An 18,781-nucleotide genomic window follows, 5' to 3' on the forward strand; every position below is an offset into this window, starting at 1 on the left:
ATGAAAAACCATGTAAAAATATATAAAATAAAAAAAATTAAAAAATTAAAATAAAGAAAATTGCCAAACATGAAAAAAAAGAAAGCCACTTTTTTCCTCTGATAGGACAAAAACATGGGTGAAAATGCAAATCAACATGCACATAAAAGATGACAAGTGGATGAATAAGAGGTTCAACACCTTCCAGCTTTTATGAAATAGGAGACAAACTCACCACTTGAGAGTAAGCAAACAGTACATGAATAGGAGAGTTAAAAAGAGCAGAAAGCTTGCAATAGCCACCCATAGACTGTAACAGAGATGAGGGAAATCTAGAAGAATCTGAGCAACAAGAAAAGAGATAAGCACTGACTACCTTTCAAGACTTATAATGGCTTTAATCCTGTATTTATTTGTGGGATTATCTCACTAGTTTATACTATGTTAAAATATAAACTCAATGAGGCAAAGGATCATATTTATTTTGCTCACCAATGTATCATTTAATCCCTACCTTCCCACCTCTAAAATGTGAAGAACATTAATTCTTCTCTACATGAACAGGATATAGAAATAGGTAGGTTAGCACTAAAATAAAATTTAAGATATAGGAAAGCAGGGGTTTCAATTGTTCCATATTGTATCCACAGTGCCTAGCACAGTGCATGACACAGTAATAGATAAAAGAGTGAAACAGGTGGGCGATGACACAAAATTTCCTGACTTCAATTCCAGTGCCCTTCCCACTCTGCCACAGTTATTCATACCAGATATTCAATGCATTGTGGTTGTTTTAAGTGTCTATGCATAAGCATTATCTCAAGAAGAAAGTGAAGCTAGAATAGATTATCATGTGCAAGCTATACAATATATGGTAGAATCAGAACTCAATTCCAGCTTTTCCTGTCTGCAAAATATGACCTCTTTTCTATTCCTGGAATAGGAAAAATACTAAATACTAAAGTATTAAGTGATAAAAGATTTCATATATGAATTCTCTTAAGTGTATGTGCATTTGAAAGCCCCCCTCCAGCTTTCCCCACTGACAAGGAAAAACAAAACAAACAAACATAAAAACCCTAAAATCTCATGTTGAGTGTCTATGACAATCCAGTGAAGATATTTGTGGGTAGGCATATTTGTGTGGTGTGCCTCCCAAATCATACCATGTATGTACCTGCCAACCTACTCTGACTCCTGTATACTATCCTACCGCTGTAATTCTTTTTTTTTAAGATTTATTTATTTATTTATACAAGCACTGGGTGCAGTCAGAAGCGCGGGAGGGTGAGAGAATTCATCAGAGCCAGAGTGGGGAGCAGAGCAGGCAGAAGAACCTAAGTACACTGCTGAGGGGAGCAGTGGGAGGCTGGAGAGGTCTGCGCGCCATGTGGGACCCTTCTCTGGTGACCATGGAGCAACCGGGGATCGAACCGGTGCTGCAGAAGCAGCTGGCAGCTTCGCAACCCAGCGCTCAACCGCTGCGCCACCGGGGAAGCCCCCGCTGTAATTCTTGACCCCACAGAATTATGGAAGACATAATTCCAAAGGCCTTATGTTCTCAGTATTGCCTCAGCATATCCATAAAAGCAACATGGAATAGGGCCTTCCTGGTGGTACAAGGGGTTAAGCACAGCACTATGAAGCTATCAGCAGTCTCTGCAGCCAGCCAGGGAGCTACCCACATGGCACAGCAGACCTCTCCTGTTTCCTCTCTCAGCAATGTATTTTAGTAGATCTACCTGTTCTGTCGCCCACTCTGTCTCTGGTGAATCCTCTCACCCACTCCCCACACCTCTGGCCTGTACCCCAGTTCTTGTATGTATATATAAATAAATATTTTTTAAAAAAGGCAGGATGGAATAGTGGAAACAGCATGGACGTTATACTCACACAGATCTGGGCAAGCACTTCAGTTTTGTATATCTCAATTTTATAGCTAGAAAACAAAGGCTGCAACACTTGCCACCACAATTTTAGGAAATGATTAAATTACACTTAAAATATCTGCAACAAAAAGGCCATTTGTAAACAATTGTAATGAGTTGCTTTTTGTTTCTTCCATACTGATGAGCTACCTCTTTTCAATTCCTTGAAGAAACTCTGAAAAATATTTCAGAAGAAACAAAGCAAACCATTTACCTGCCCCCCCATTCCTTCAATTTGTAGCAAAATACAGTTAACATTTCTCTGATTTTCAAAAATTACACTAAAAGTAGCTTTCATTACAGATAATAGTAAAATAAAAAGAATGCTATAATTGTTCTGCCTCTTCCTTTGCTTAATCATTTTTTATATAATCATTTCTAACATTTCTATTGCCTTTTGTAACATTAGGCAGATTCAGGACATTTGGTTCCTTTTACAGATAAAGAAACAAGAACCAAGAGGGGTGGAATGTTTAGCCCATGGTTACACACACACACACACATATACATACATATATATAAGGTAAAAGATATAAAACTAAAAAACAGATCTCTTAGTCCTTAGTTTATTATTCCCTATGAATAATAATAATAATAATAATAATTCCATGAGATTTACTTAAGTCTTGAACTGTTTGAAATATTATGTGGATAGTGGATAAAATTTCTAAAACAACTGGTAAATCCCCTGTATTCATGCCCTCATTTTATATACCCTCTTACATAATAACAAAAAAGAAAACTAATGTGGAAATATTCAAAGTAAGTACAATGTATAAAAATAATGGTCAGATTTAAGTGTTAACTATGTATTCTTTCAGAGGCAAACAAGTATCAAATGTCAAAATCTACTTAATTTCAAAGCAAAATCAGTAAATATTAGAATTTTTATTTTAATAACCCTCCAATATATGTAACCATAACATACAAATAAATGAAACCATCACATATACAGGATATGCATGTCCCACAAATTAAATCGAAATATCATATAACTATATATTAAGTTACTCATCTTAAAGGAGCACTATTATTATTTATGAGCTTAAGAGAGAAAAGTTACAGCAAAGTGGGAAATAATCATTTATAGAAAAAAAGCAGAAAATCTCTTAACTATAAAATGCAACTATACTTACCATTTTCAAAGAACCAGTTTTGCTTGTTAAAGTTTTTTATAGGAAATAAAAGCTAATAAGAAAACAATAAAAATTAAAAGCAACAGTGTTATTTATACTGATTATCCAGCACCTCTTAATTAATTTCATGCAAAAAAAATGCAGTATTCTCCCAAATTAATGTTATAGCAAGTCAAACTACTTTTGTCACAAAAAGATATATCTCATCCCATACATTCCTTCCCCAAATTTAAGTTCCAAACTTACTATAACTGAATAATGTATCCTGTTGTAATCAAGTTCTTCTGCAATGCCACTGAAATCTCTCTCAATGAACAGCTTCCCAGCTTAATGCATTTTAAATGACCTTAGAACTGAAGTCTCTATGTAGGAGGAGCTGTTTTATCCACCAAAAGTACCAACTCTCACGAGAAACTTGCATTCAAAGCAGGTCAGCACTCAAAATTACAGCTGTCAAAAAATTCAGAGGAAACCACAAAGTTTGAGTTGTTTTTTTCCCCCTCTTAATTAGTTCCTGATATGGCATTTCAGTATGCCAATGTTATTTTACTATGTGACTCACCAGAGTGGGGATCAAAAGATAATCCAAAGGTAAGAATGTGGTTGCCAGGTCTAGGTTGTTTCCTCAGAATGTACTATCCCAAGTGCTTCACTGGTTTGAGTTTCAAATACCTTTAAGCATGAAGATTCACAAATGGAAAAAGACCAGAAACCTGAATTCAGCTCCAGGTTCTCTCTGCCCTAATAAACTAGGTTACCTTAGGCAAATTCCTTACACTCTCTTCATCTCCATTTCAATGAATTTATTGAATGGAACCTCAGAAGTAATCTAGTAGAAACATCAATCCTAAACATTCATTGCCTCTGCACTTTGCCCCATGAAATGATCAGTTTCTCACTTGCAAAATCCTAGATGTTGTCTAGATTCCTCTGATTTTTCAAGTCCTTGGAAGTGTAATTGTATATCAGGTAGTGTGAGGTATACGTTTTTCTTCATTGAAAATTTGTTAAACTCCCAGGAAAAGGGGCGTTTCCAGGTTCCCCACCCCACCCAAGGAAGGGTGGAGCTGAGCGAGGAGGAGAAGCTGCAGAGAGGAAAGTGGGGCAGGAAGGAAGGAAGAAAAGAAGGAGAAGAGAAAGGAAGGAGGAGACCAAGAAAGGGACCTGGAAGAGGCACAAGTTACAGAGAGACATGTGAAGTAGCTGCACTTTCTTCTTGGCCTTGGACTTGTACCAGGGACTTGAGGTGTTAGGGGGAAAAGAATGTCCAGGCAACCTGTTTTATATCGCGACTGCCCTGTAACAGGGGGACATGGAAGGACACACTTGAAACAGACATGGGTGAGAGACCCATGGGGAGGTTGACAACGGCAGTGTTTATCTTGATTTTGATTTTATTCTTCTCCTTCCCAACTTCCCTGGGCTCTTCTACCCCTTTCTTATGTGTCTGCACCAGAAGGTACCTTAGATTTGTGGCAAGCTTTTGGGTAAGTTCAGTGGCCCGAATTTGGGCCAACCCTGTTTGGTTGGGCATTTCCCCATGAGGTGATGGGTAACTCTGGGTGACTCGAGTGAAAATTGTTTTATCTATCCTTTCCCTTCTCTTCTCCTTACTGTACATTAATTGTATTAAAGTTCTTTTCCATTAAAGGTCTTATGCACTAGAATGTTTTGTCTTGATGCCGTGGATGGCAGAAACTATCTAGAGCAGGAAGTTTTGGGGGTCATGGGGTGTCCATCCCCCTCCCTGTAATGATACAACCAAGCAAGATTATTTTAATTCAGATAAAAATAAATAAATAAACTTAGCTTCCATCAAATTGTCCCTCATCCTTCAAGACACCAGATTTTTTGTCTACCCTTGATTTAGCACCCATGGCCAAAAAACATGCAAAGTAACCAGAATAATTTTGATGTATTCTAAATACATTAATAAAAGTAAACTAGATGATATTAGTGATTTATTCTAAAACAGAGAGGAATTGAGAATAGATAAAGTCTATATACTACCTAATATGCCAATGGATAAAAAGCAATTTCCTTTCTTTGGAACACAGATTCAGACATGATAACTTCTGTCAGATACCAAGCATACATTTTACACTAAATAAACAAAAAACAGAACATGGGTACAGTTTTCTCTGCAGTACTAACTTTATGTTTTACCCTGAGACTTTTTTTCTTCTCTATTCACTTTAAGTTGAAAGTTCAAGGAAACAGAATTGTTTAGGGAGTTTGGCATTTGCTTTTTAGGTGTCAGCTAGTTTGTGTTCCCACAATCGCTTTTGTCAGAAATTATTTATTATGCCTACGTAAGGAATTTTATAATCAGAATTTCCTGACATGATGGTAAGAAAAAAGGAGCCCTAGATTCAAAATATCTTTTCCTTTTCCTTGATTGCAATTCCAATTAACTCATTTATCTTCTATTTAAAAAAAAAAAAAAACACTCCTGGAAGTTTTCTAAAAGCTTCCTACTTTCCCCAAATCTTTGCAAATGTTTCATACAATGTAAAAGTACAGTTCAAAGAAATAGAAGTGTAATAATATCTTGGAATAATACAGTGCATTTATTTATAGACATGCAAACCAAAAGTTAAACATATTTGATAAAATATATTCAGAAACAGTAACACCATGACTCAGATGTTAAAGTTACTTAGATATAAACTTTTGCCCTGATTTTGATAACTTAATCAGTGAAAGTATGGGTTGAGCTTTGCTTCTTAGTGTGGAGAGAAAGACATTAAAAAGATAGTTTATTGGGGCCTCCCTGGTGGCTCAGGGGGTTAAGCACCACACTATGAAGCAATCCGCAGCTGCTGCAGCACGAGTTCAATCTCCAGCCGACCAGGGAGCAACCCACATGGCACAGCAGACCTCTCCTGACTCGCCCACTGCTCCCCTCAGCAGTGGATTTCAGTCAGTCTGCCTGTTCTGCTCCCCACTCTGTCTCTGGTGAATCCTCTCACCCCCGCACCTCTGGCCAGTAACCCAGCTCTTGTATGCATAAATAAATCTTTTTTAAAAAAGATATTTTATATACTAAAAGTCCTATTAGTGACATTGTGACCTTCTAATGACATTGACAGAAGTTGCCAGTGAAGATACAGTGTGCTTATATCTTAGCACTCATTCCTTTCTGCCCCAGATACAAGGTATGTTGCAACTCCTAAGGAAAAAATGATTTGGGAGTGCACCTGTTTTGGTACAAAGAAAGGAAGCAAGATGACTAATCAGAGCAGTCACTCCCTAGCTGAAAGTTGGTCTACAACAAAATCAAGAGAGGGCGTAAAGGCACATTTGGTGCAGGCCAGGATCAGAGTCACCCAAGAGGCATGGAATGAAGATACCTCATCAAAGTCTCAGGACAGGGAAGTTCTTCAGGATATTGGGATGAAGTCATTATTCTTGGATAACTGGGCAAGATGATAGAAAAGATTCTGCAAACCATCAACAAACAGTCCCTGGATGGATACCAGCAGAAACTAGGCAAAAGATTTAGGTCTGGGAACTGATTTCATCAGAGACACAAAGGAAGAAATCAGCTTCCAGATCAGAGCCAAAGTCCATTTAAATAGCCAACAGCAGATGGTAGGGGAAGAGATAAAACTAAAGCCTGATGCTAACAAAGTTTCCTGGGAACCCAAATCAATTAAAAAAGTATAGCACACACTAGGCTCTTTCCAGATGTCTACTGCTATTGTTACAGGGCAGGGAGGGGACTGAATCCGAGGGCAAGTTAGGGAGAATCAGGCAGCCTCAAGGACAGTGCAGGTGGGGACCTAGGGAGAATTAAGGAAGGCTTCAGAGATAAGGGCAGCAAGAGGAATGTGTTAACGCTGGCCTTGGTTTCCTTCAGGTGATAAAGGATGGTGGAGTTTGGGAAATGGAGAGTGGTTTAATTAGGGCAGCGGACTCATTTATGCAAGGAGGAGATGAGAAGGGGTCAGCACTGAGACAGGTGGGTGCCAGCCTGTTTTTTTCTTCAATAGCTGATGTTTGACTTTCTTGTCCCTAAAATGCAGGTGTGCTCATTTGGGAGACTGGGTCATACAGATAAATCTATCAAACAAGGGGGAAGATGCAACAAATGGGGAAAGACAAACCTGTTAGATAAGGAATGTAAAGAAGATCCCCCTCTCAGTAGCAGATTAAGTGAGACAGCCGAGAACTCACCAATTACAAAGAGACTGGTGGAGCTTTAGAATAGTCAGGGAAAGAAGGTCTATATTCCCTGAGACACGACTCCACTTCGGCTTCCTTGCCCCTCCCTGGCCTGGTTCCCTGGCCTGGGAGTCCGGCTTTATTTCTGTTGCTTTTCTCCTCAATAAACTTTTTCTTTCTCTAAACAAACCTGCCTCTTCTCGCTTGCTTGCCCGAGTGTCTGCGAAGTTACTGCTGCGGTTTCGTGAGACACCAACCCATGGGGGTCTAGTGGCTGGGACTCAGCGCTGCCCTGCAGCCTGGATCCATTCCTGGCTGGGAGACTAGGCCTGACAATTCCGGTATCAGGACCACCCTGTTACACTATAACAAAATGTTTCTCATCCGCCCAGGGCTATGTCAGACATGAAATTTCCTTGGCTGACATCATTAAGTGCAGCTAGGATGCACCTGAGTTAGACAGGTATTACCCAGGCAGGAACATATATTTCAAATTACTTACTTTTACCTATTACCCCCTTGAGACAGGTCAGTAGATAATATTTCCGTTTTATCAAAGGATAGGACTCAAATTTTAATAGGCTATTACTTTCCAGAATTCAAAAATTCAGGAGGAAAAAAAATCTAATTGTACCTGATACCTAGTCCAGTGTTCTTCCTGCAATGCTCTTCCTCATTCCTCAGTAGCTAAAGTAGTTTACTGACAGGAATAATATCTTTTCATAATGTAAAGTTCTATAACTCCCATTCTCCTGACCATGAAGACAGGAAATAGGCATCTGTGAATTGCTGTTGTAATGAACGACATATGTAGAAGGAAGAAAAGGCAACCACTAATTTATATATATATATATATATATATATATATAACAGAGTTTTTGTCTATATTTGCAAATAGCATTTAAACACTCAGGCAAATATCAAGCTTCTAAGATTCCAAGGGGTTTTTTTAATCAGAAAACTGACTTGAAAAGTTATTCTATAGAGTTCACATGTCACACAGAAAAGCAATATCCCATAAAGAACACACTCTGTGACACAGAGAACATCGAGACTACCTGCTTTCCCCAGAAATCCAGTTTTTAGTATTCTGAAACCATCAAGCTTATAAACTCTAAATTCCCCTACAGACTACCACAGATTTAACAACAGGACATCAGAGCTGAAAATCTCAGGAAACATATGTGTGGGAAATACAGTTTGTAACATCATAATGTAGACACCAGATTAGCAAAAACATGCTTAAACATAAATCCACAGTTCATAGAGGTCAGCAGTGTCACACTCTGCTCTCTATGCACTCACATTCAAGGATTTACAATGTGTCACACACTGTGCTACATGCAACCGCTACAATGGCCAGTGAGATACTATCTCATGTAGCTCAAGTTCCAATTAGAGGGATATAAACTAGAAACTGCTGAATCCTTACAACACCCTGTGATAACAACAGGACACTAGGATAGCACCACTGGCAGCTAAGGGAACACAGAAAAGAGAACAACTTGAGGTAGTTTTGGAGTTGATGGGTTTATAGAGCAGGGTCCTTGGCTTCACTCTGGGAAAGTTTCAGCAGAGCTCCCCTTTCAGCAGCACTCAGCATGTTTTGCAGCCCAGTTTCTCCACGAGACAGAGACATTAGTTATATTTAAAGGGTAGGTTTATTAAGAAAGGAGACAGAAGAATAAAGGACACTTGCATAGACACAAGGGGGCAGGAAGAGCTGCCCCAAAAGGGACAGGTTTGCTGAGAGAGGCCTGCATGGTAGTGTTAGGAGGAAAGGATGTTCTGAGCTAATCCCATACAGGCTTTGTGGACCCCACCCCCACTCCAGACCAAAGTCATCAAGACATTGGGAAAGACAAATCCTGTCACCACTAAAGGGAAGGTGGCTGGGACCCGAGGGTGGAGTTAAGCAGCCAGGTTGGGTATAAAAACCAAACACGTGGGCCTTGGGGTCTCTCGCTATGTCGCTCGCCTCCTGGCTTCCGGGCTCCTGGCTCGCGGCCAGCTCTCAGAGTGCCATTTGGGATTCCTGATTGGCGGATCGGGTAGGACACATTTAAAACTTTGTCTCCCACTTTTCTCCCTGAGCTGTACATTTCCTCATTTGCCCTTCCCTTATAAATAAACCTTTTATTAACCTTTCACGTGTGCCTGCAGTATTGATAAGTCCTTTTAAGTGCACAGGTGAGGACCCACAGTTAGGCACCCCGTTTTGTATCTGGGCTGCCCTATAACAGTTGCAGGCAGGTGGCCTTGAGGAGAGCTGCCTCCGCTGAGGGAGGTCAGTGAGGAGAAGGCCCGGCAGGGTACAGGTCATGGGCAGGCAGGAAGCTGCTGCCCTGCAGAAGGAAAGAGTTGGTGAAAAGAAGCACCTGCACAGGAACAGGTGGGCAGAAGGCCTGCTGCCCCATGCCATTACAGAGAAGGGGCTGATACAGTCTTCTTCTCTTTGGGAGGGGCTCACTCCTTCTTGGAGTGGTTTGTTTGTTGTTGACTTTGAATAAACTATGTAGAATTTGAAAGGGGCCAGGTTTCTACACTGGTGCTCAATCTCCATATCTTTACCTTCAGGTCTGTGCTCCTGACACCCCCTACAGCAGTCCAATACCTGCTCGGGTCTTGTCCTTTGTGACCTAGGCATTGGGGCCTGAGAATCTTGGTTTCTATAGCTGGGTTTATGGCTATGCTAATCCCTTCTACCCCCACCTCCACCTCTTGGCATTTGTGAGGCAGGTTTCTGCTCTTGTGGCCCCTCTTTTCCAGTTTTGCTTTTTCTTATTCTCCATCAAACTCATTCTACGTGGGTTGTGATGAAAAGAGTGAGCATCTTTAGACAGAGTTGGCTTTGCAGGGGACACTTTTACTCCTGATAATATCAAGTTGTGGTATAGTAGAAAAATATATTTAGTCATTGTTCCCATTTCCTGGCGTAGAGCTCCTAAAACCCTAAGAATTTCCTGAGCAATAGTGTCTTTTGTTATTTGTAATTAGTCCCTTTCAACCATACCTGAGTTTATGTTAATGAGGTGACTATTTGTGAGCCTCTAGATAGCTTCTGGATGAGGTTGTTTGCCTAAGGAACCAACCATGCATTTAAAGGTTTTGGAAATTTCAGTTCTACCCCCTGACTTCTGGGGAGCAAGGAGGAAAAACAAGATGATTTAATCCATCATGCCTTAGTGATAAAATTTCCATAAAAACTTATATTCAGGTATGGAGAACTTTCAGGTTTACGAACATGCTGAGGTACTGGGAAGGTGGCATGACTAGAGAGAAGGATGGAAACTCCTAGTAATGTCACCCTGCCCCTTCCCCAGTCCATACCTTGCCTTATGCATTATTTCCATTTGGTCGTTTCTGAGTGGCAGCCTTATGCACGTTGTCTGTGGCCTCTGTGGACACTTGCCTGAATGGAATTCAGCACCTGGGAATGAAGCAATGTGGCTAAGGTCATTGGGGGATGTTTAGTTTTTGTGGTATATGTGGCAGTGTCTGGATTTGGGAGCATAGTCAAGGAATGGAATAATGGAGATTAATGGGGCTCTAACTCGATACATTTTGTCATGGTTCCCTCTAGGGTCTCAAAAATCATGAGACTTCAGGAATGCACCCCACAGAGCTGATTAAGTAATATCTCACATAAAACTGACTTGTTAGTTGTCACCCCTCTCTTGTCCTCTGCGTCCAGCATTCTCCCTATGTTACCCAACGCCGGCCTCAGTTACCCTCAGCCAATAAAAGGCCGGCATTTGGTAACACCTAGAGTAGTAAAAGGTAAGGAAGACCTAACTATTGAGACGAATTCCTAACACTTTTGCAGGTTAGAATTCTGGCTAGTCCACAATGGGCCCTTCTTTTTAGGGGTTTTGGGAAACTAGGAGTATTACAATTTTAAATGTATCAGTGATGTTTCTTTGGACCAAATTCAGCTCCAGGAGCTGCATGATTGAATGCAAGAGGGGATACCAAAGCATTCAGTTGCTGGTGGAGTCAATCCCAAGGCTCCATCTGATACAGTGGCAAGCTTTTGGGGCTGGAGTACCAACTTGCACAGGAGCAGGGGGCGTGGTGCCTCTGTTGTTTGTGTCCATAGCACCTCCCACAGACCTCTAGCTCGTCCATGTCTCCTGCTCTTTCGCAGTTTCCTTGAATCCTTGCTGCCATCATCACTGCATCATTTCTGGCTGTTGTCGCTGTATCTCTTCCTGCTTGAGCTCCAGTTGCTTTAGTTTTTTCATTTCTTAACTATGGAGATCTCCCGGCCTCTGAAGTTCTTCTCGAAGTCTAGACATATCCTGCCTCATTAGCATGACCTAGTGCTCATGGCAGGCAGCCTCCAACTCCAACTCCAGCTCCAGCTTCTCACAAGCTTCCTGATGTTGCAGTCGATGTTGCAGTCTCTCTCCATTTCAGTGAGCGCCTTCCAGAGTATCACTACTCGTATTCAGGGGAGCTAGGCAGTGCAAATCTAGCTGGGTGCTCTTGATCTTTGTGAATTTGCTGGTTCTTATGCCAGCTACACTGGAAGTCCCTCTTGTCATTTAACTGGTCCATGGGTGCACAGTCACAGACCTTAGAAATGTGATAGCAGGAAAGAAGCTTCACTGCATCTGTCCAGAGCTTTCCAAGCAAATGGTTTCCCTAAGAATTCAATAATGCCTTTTCCTGAGAGCCTTCATTGATCATCCACAATGACACAGCCCTCTCTGCCTGATCAAACAGAAAAGGCCTCCTCTTGGAGGAAATTATTGGACATGTACTGAGGAAGGTTTCTAATTTTGAAGGATACACTGTGGCAAACAAAGCAAACACGCAGCTGCTTTCCACAGAGTGGCATGTTGTCCAACTCCACCATGGTTTTGTAAAGGAGCAACCCTGATAAAAAACGGGTTGCCTCGCTGTGGGTCCTCACCCACACTCTTAAAAGGGACTTATTAATACTCCACTGCAGGCACACACAAAAGGTTAATAAAAGGTTTATTTACAACGGAAAGGGAAATGAGGAAATGTACAACTCAGGGAGAAAAAAGGGAAATAATGTCTTTAATGCGTCCTACCCGATCCGCCGACCTGGAAACCCAATGGCACTCTAAGAGCTGGCCGAGCGCTGCGAGCTGGCGGAGAGCCAAAAAGGGGACCCCCCCCCCCACCAAAACCCACGTGTCTGGTTTTATACCAAACCTGGCTGCTTAACCCCACCCTCAGGTTCCAGCCACCTTCCCTTTGGTGGTGATGGGATTTGTCTTTCCCAATGTCCTGATGGCTTTGGTCAGGAGTGGGGGTGGAGTCCACAAAGCCTGTATGGAATTAGCTCAGGACATCCTTTTCCCCCTAACAATTTGTGTTTTTAAGTGGATAAAACCAAAGCCATTACTTATGAATGAAGACTTCACCTACCTTTCCATATTTCTCAAATAGTTTCCTCATTATCGCCTTAGTGATATAAGCAGGAAGGTTGCCCACAAAGAGCCATCTACATTGGGTAACAGTCTTTCTTCTTGGTTTCCTAAAATTCTTCAGGTCAGCAATCAAACCTCTATTTTGGCTACTGGTTGTTGCCCATTTGTATGTAGTGGTGGTGGTGATGGCTGCTTTTAGAAATGTTGCTGGAAGTGATACTGATGACAACTCCATAGAGTACGGTTTTGCTTCTCCAAATGCTCTGCATTTTTTCACCCTTCCATGAACTCTTCTCTCCTCAGAGTAATAGTGATGCTACATGGCATCTCCCATCCCAAGAAAAAGATAAGGGAATGCCTGAATTTATAACTGGTGGGTTAGAAGTACTGGGACTTTCAACTGATGTCTGAGCTGGGGACAGTCTTGTGGGACAAAGACTTTAATCTGTGGTTCTTTATAAACTACTGACAGGTAAATTGTAGGTTACCCAGTTGGTATCAGAGAATCTGAGATCAGATAACTGATGTCAGAAAGCAATCAAGCTAACCATTTCTTTATGTTCCATATTTTGCCCACCTATTTGGAAAAGCCTAAGTCTTTCAGCAAGTTTATCAAAGGGACCTGATAAACTGTGGCAGAGACTAATTGTTTCCCAATACCCATCCTATTACTTCCCTTTAGAAATTCACATTTTAGCTTTGTACATGGTTTCCCTGTTATTATATATTTTCCACACCCTTTTGCGGTTTCGTATCAACATATAATTTAGAAAATGATATTCAAGCAGAAGTAATGTGTGAAAATTCTGGATTATCCTTTGACAAAAAAAAAAATCTTTGCTTTTCTTTCTCTCCCCTTGCCTCACCAGCAGGCTGGTGAGGTAGCAATGATAGCAAGAGCCATATCTGACCACAAGGGGAGGTCAACATCCTAGCAGATGGCAAAGCAACAGTATAGACTCTGGGTGTTGGATGACTTTCTGCAGCACCTTGTAACATAATATTATCCACTTTGTAACATAATATCCACCTTGTAACATAGTATTTTGAGGCCTCTTATTTCAGCAACTTACTTTGTGCCCTAATGATATAGAAATCAATCTTCGTTAAAGTATAATTGATATTCCCTAGTTTGTTACTCTTCCCAAAGGCATTGCATATGGAATTCAAAAATCAAAGCATGTGTAAAGTCCAAAGGAGAAATATGCTAATGGTATTTTAGGCCTAGCGACAGGCCATAGATTTTTGGTTTTGGTTTTACCTCCCTTTAAATTTCAGCATAGTGGGTCTCCCTGGTGGCGCAAGGGGTTAAGACCCCGCACTGTGAAGCTACCCACAGCCACTGCAGCACAAGTTTGATCCCCGGCCAGGAAGATGACCCACATGGTGCAGCAGACCTCTCCTAATTCACCCACTACTCCCCTCAGCAGTGTATTTCAGTCAATCTGTTCTGTTTCCCACTCTGTCTCTGGTTAATCATCTCACCCCCCAAATCTCTGGCCTGTACCCCAGTTCTTGTATGCATAAATAAATAAATCTTTAAAAAAATAAATAGGGCCTCCCCGGTGGCGCAGCGGTTGAGCGCTGGGTTGCGAAGCTGCCCGCGGCCGGTTCGATCCCCGGCTGCTCCCCGGCCACCGGAGGAGGGTCCCGTATGGCGCGCAGACCTCTCCTGCCGCCCACTGCTCCCCTCAACAGTGTACTTCGGTCCTTCTGCCTGCTCTGCTCCCCGCTCTGGCTCTGGTGAATTCTCTCACCCTCCCGCGCTTCTGACTGTACCCAGTGCTTGTATAAACAAAACAAACAAACAAACCAGCAAACAAATAAATAAAGCATGCCTCTATAAAAAAAAAAATTAAAAATAAATAAATAAATAAATAAATAAATCTCAGCATAGCAACAATGGCCCACTCTGTCAACCCTTTGAGTTCAGCCCTTTCACATATCTCTTTCTTTCCTTAGTATGTGATTTCCTTAACAGCGGAAATGTGCTTTACTTCCTGCTATAAACCCAATCCCTACACTATAGCAGATGATCAATAAGTATTTATGTATGTTTCTAGTGAAGGTCAAAACAGACACACATCTTCCCCTGCTCTTTTCTAAATTTCCACACACTTAATGTTTATTCTAATAATGCAAATAAGTAAATGACTAAAATCATAACAGAATAAGCTGAAATTGTTGGTTTACACTGCTGTTCAGACAGTAACCTTAATGATTACCCATGTTCTTTAATGTGAAAACCCCTCATAATAACTCCATGATATAGATACTGCTATTGACACACCTGTTTTATAGCAAACATAACTGAGACTCAGAGAAATTGAATAATATCATCAAGGTCTCACATTTAGGAAATAGTTAAAATAGGAATTTGAACCTGGGATTGCTTAACATGAAACAGCATTTTCTTAACTACAATGTAATCTGCCACATTATCGCCCAGAAATGGTGTGGCAATGTATAAAGTGACCAGTGGGAAAAGCCTGGGTTTAAGAATTACTTAAAGATAATTAAGTCAATGTAAATTATATGCTGCAAGTTGCCAAATAAATACAAAGTATATCATGCTTATAACAAAATTTACTACCTTTCTGGTCAATGAGTACCTTCACTTTGAAAATATTTCTTTAAAAAAAAAAGATTTATTTATTTATACAAACACTGGGGACAGTCAGAAGCATGGGAGGGTGAGAGAATTCACCCGAGCCAGAGCCGGGAACGGAACAGGCAGACTGACGAAGTACACTGCTGAGGAGATATCTGCTGCGCCATGTGGGACCCTTGCTGGTGGCCTGGATTCAAACCAGCGCTGCAGAGGCTGTGGGCAGCTTCACAGCCCAGCGCTCAACCGCTGCGGCACCGGGGAGGCCCTTTGAAAACGTTTACATGGGGGGTCTCCCCTGGTGGTACAGCGGTTGAGCGCTGGGCTGTGAAGCTGCCCACAGCCTCTGTAGCGCGGGTTCGATTCCCAGCCACCAGCGAGGGTCCCACATGGTGCGCAGTCCTCTCCTGCTGTGCCCGCTGCTCCCCTCAGCAGTGTATTTCGTCGGTCTGCCTGTTCTGTTCTCCCCTCTGGCTCTGGTGAATTCTCTCACGCTCCCGTGCTTCTGACTGTACCCAGTGCTTGTATAAATAAATAAATAAATCTTTAAAAAAAGAAAAGAAAATGTTTACATGGGGAAATTTTTTAATCTGGTCTGAACTTGGCACAGTTACCAAAAACTGAAGAAAACTGCCCTTGGAATGATAATAAGAGAGGCTATTATGTAAAAATGCTTAAGGAGACAATGGAAGAAAACTGCATAGTCACAAAATAGACCTTATAAAATCAGATTTGAATGTAGTATAACCTATATTATCTGCTATGAATATAATTGATATATAAAATATGTCAATTATATTTCTAAATTTGCTATTGTAAGACTATTCAAACATATATAAAAGTAGAAATAATGAAATGAAATCTCACATACCCATTCTCTAGATTCAATAATTATCAGGACAAAATATTTAGTAATTGTATCATGAGAACTGATATTACTATTTTCAAAGATCAGAAACTATCATGTTCACAGAATGTTAAAATGGTAAAGGGTGAAACAAATATGGAAATTCCAATCTAATACACTTTGCAGATAAAGAAACCAAGGCCCTGAAAGGAGAGATGATCAAATCAAGACCTTTAAGTTAGTTAGTAACAGACCCTATAAAAATCAATTTCTAATGTATTCAAACAAAAGAATTCAGAGGGCCACCCTGGTGGCTCAAGAGGTTAAGTCACAGCACTATGAAGCTATCCACAGCTACTGCAGCATGAGTTCCATCCCCGGACAGCCAGGGAGCTACCCACATGGCGCAGCAGGCCTCCCCTGTCTCACCTGCTGCTCCCCTCAGCAGTGTATTTCAGTAGATCTGCCTGTTCTGCTCCCCACTCTCTCTGGTGAATCCTCTCACCCTCTTAACATCTAGCCTGTGCCCCAGTTCTTATATGCATAAATAATTTTTTTTAAAAAAGAACAAAATAATTCAGAAAAATAATCATATAGAGTTTTACTGTAACATTTGTGATCTTTCTTGATTTGTCACTTGATAATGCTGAGACAGGGACAACCATGTGGTGAATTTGTTAATGAATTATTTATTAACAGGAAACCACAGGGTATATGTGTATGTCTTTGGATTAAGCCTTAATAAAATTAGGAAATTAAGCCCCAGCTGGAGTGCCAGCAGAAAATCCCTGAAAGTCAGGGTATGCCATAATTTCAAGAAAAATAATATCAACAATACATACACATTGATTTTCTCAAGTTGTCATTCTATAAGTGGCATATGGGTATTAAAATGCTTAACAGAACTCCCTCAAGTTCCACTATTGATACAAAAGAGGCACTTCCTTTAGCAAAAAAAAAAAAATGAAGCAGAGGGGATCTCAGGATACAACATCCTAAGATAATTTCAAGTCCCCAGACAGTAATAACAATGAACCAGATACTTTCCCTGGTTTATCAATTCCATATGCTACAGTGGGTTGCAGAATGTCAGGCACCCAAAAAAAAAAATAAATAAAATAAAGGATTGTAAGGAAAACAGTGTAGTAACACAGTTATTATTTCCACTTCTTTTTCAAGATTGGGAAACCTAGAGCTTGGGATTAGAGGCTCCACCATTCCTCAGCTGCAGGAATTCCCCTGCCCAGCTCAAGAATCTCTACAATCTCCTACCTGTTGGAAAGTTCACAGGACAATGACAGAGGTGTTTGGGCAATGACTGCAAATTAAAGCCACACTAACATGCCGCCCCCCCCCCCCCGCTCTCCCCCTCCCACATTACTGGGACTATGGATGGCAAGAAGATGGAGCACTTCAGTGTAATGCTGATCGTGGTCATTTCCAAAGTATTTGGTTTGGGATTAGTTGCAGGTCTGGCTTTCAGAAGTGACAGCATTGGGTCCCAAGAGGTACCTGCCATTTGTCTTAGTTCTTCCCAGTTTGTGCTGTCCATGGGAATCCAGGAACAGTAAGGAGCTAAACAAAGCCTGCTGTCTGAATGGGGGAACCTGCATGCTGGGGTCCTTTTGTGGCTGCCCCCCCCTTTTATGGGTCAAACTGTGAGCATGATGTCCACAAAGAGAACTGTGGGCCTGTACCTCACGGCACCTGGCTGCCCAGGAGGTGTTCCATGTGTAAATGCTTGGCATGGCCAACTCCACTGCTTCTCTCAGGCCTTCCTGCCTGACTGTGATGGTCCTGTGATGGATGAGCACCTCGCGGCTTCCAGGACACCAGAGCTGATGTGGTCTGCGTGCTCCACTCTAATGCTAGTTGGCCTGTGCCTGGCTATACAAAGTTAATGTTGATCTACATTTACCTGCAACATTTGTCATGCAAATGTCACGGCCAGTAAAGGCTGTCCCTCCAGTGTCCAGACTGAGAGATGACCACTTAATTGTCTCAAAATAGTGAATACATTTTCATAATGGTCCCTAACATTTCTTCAAGGTACCAGTTACTTTCCTCTGCCCTGCCCTTCCCCAAAAAACTAACTCTTAAAAAGTAAGCTGTATCTGGTTTATCTGCATTGTGCCCAAGTCCTGCATCTCTCAATAAGTGTAACTCTACCAAAGGCTTCCTGTGTTTTAAACAATTAAATACTATCTTCAGATGATCTACAGGCTAATCCTAATGTGGGACTGAGGATGAAGTTTTGAATAGAGACTTTCAAATCAATCAAGACAGTTTCTTGAAAAGAAAAGGAAAGGCAGCATTTTTAAGGAGAGTAAATGAAAGGGGAGGGGCTGATTTGAGGGCCAGGATGCTGGGGTAATGGGAGGATGTGGGCGCACCAGGCAGGCTACGTAGAGAAGAGGAAGCAAGTGGGAAACAGATTGGAAAAAGCAGAGGATGACTTAGGTGATGAAGATGATGAGAAGCAAGTTAAAAAGCTAAGTTGGAGGACAGGTTTCTATCATTCGTAGAAAAGCTGTATGATACAAGGACATTCCTTTTTTCTCAATATATAAAAACAATGAAGTCTTCTCAGAGAAAAAGTTTTCTAAATTTCCCCAGGAGGAGTTCTTAATTATGTTTTCTACACTTTGTAATTATTTTAACTACTATAGAAGAGAAAATGTTAATGTATTTCAGTTGTGAACCAGACAATA

At 41.2% G+C, this 18,781-nt stretch overlaps 2 pseudogenes across 2 annotated transcripts in view; one reads left to right on the top strand and one right to left on the bottom strand.

The window, feature by feature from the left end:
* LOC311187655 (cytochrome b-c1 complex subunit 6, mitochondrial-like) overlaps positions 1-12,850 on the bottom strand; it is a 38,833-nt pseudogene extending 25,983 nt beyond the window's left edge. Inside the window, exon 1 of the transcript in view lies at positions 12,614-12,850. The product of the transcript in view is annotated as a cytochrome b-c1 complex subunit 6, mitochondrial-like (transcript). The remainder of the gene's footprint in view (positions 1-12,613) is intronic.
* Positions 12,851-17,458: 4,608 nt separating this feature from the next.
* On the top strand, positions 17,459-17,971 carry LOC311187656 (protein Cripto-like; annotated as a pseudogene). The gene has a single exon. The product of its transcript is annotated as a protein Cripto-like (transcript).
* Positions 17,972-18,781: the final 810 nt, after the last annotated feature.

This window comes from Talpa europaea, assembly GCF_964194135.1.
Source record: "Talpa europaea genome assembly, chromosome: X".
NCBI classification, from domain to species: Eukaryota; Metazoa; Chordata; class Mammalia; order Eulipotyphla; family Talpidae; genus Talpa; species Talpa europaea.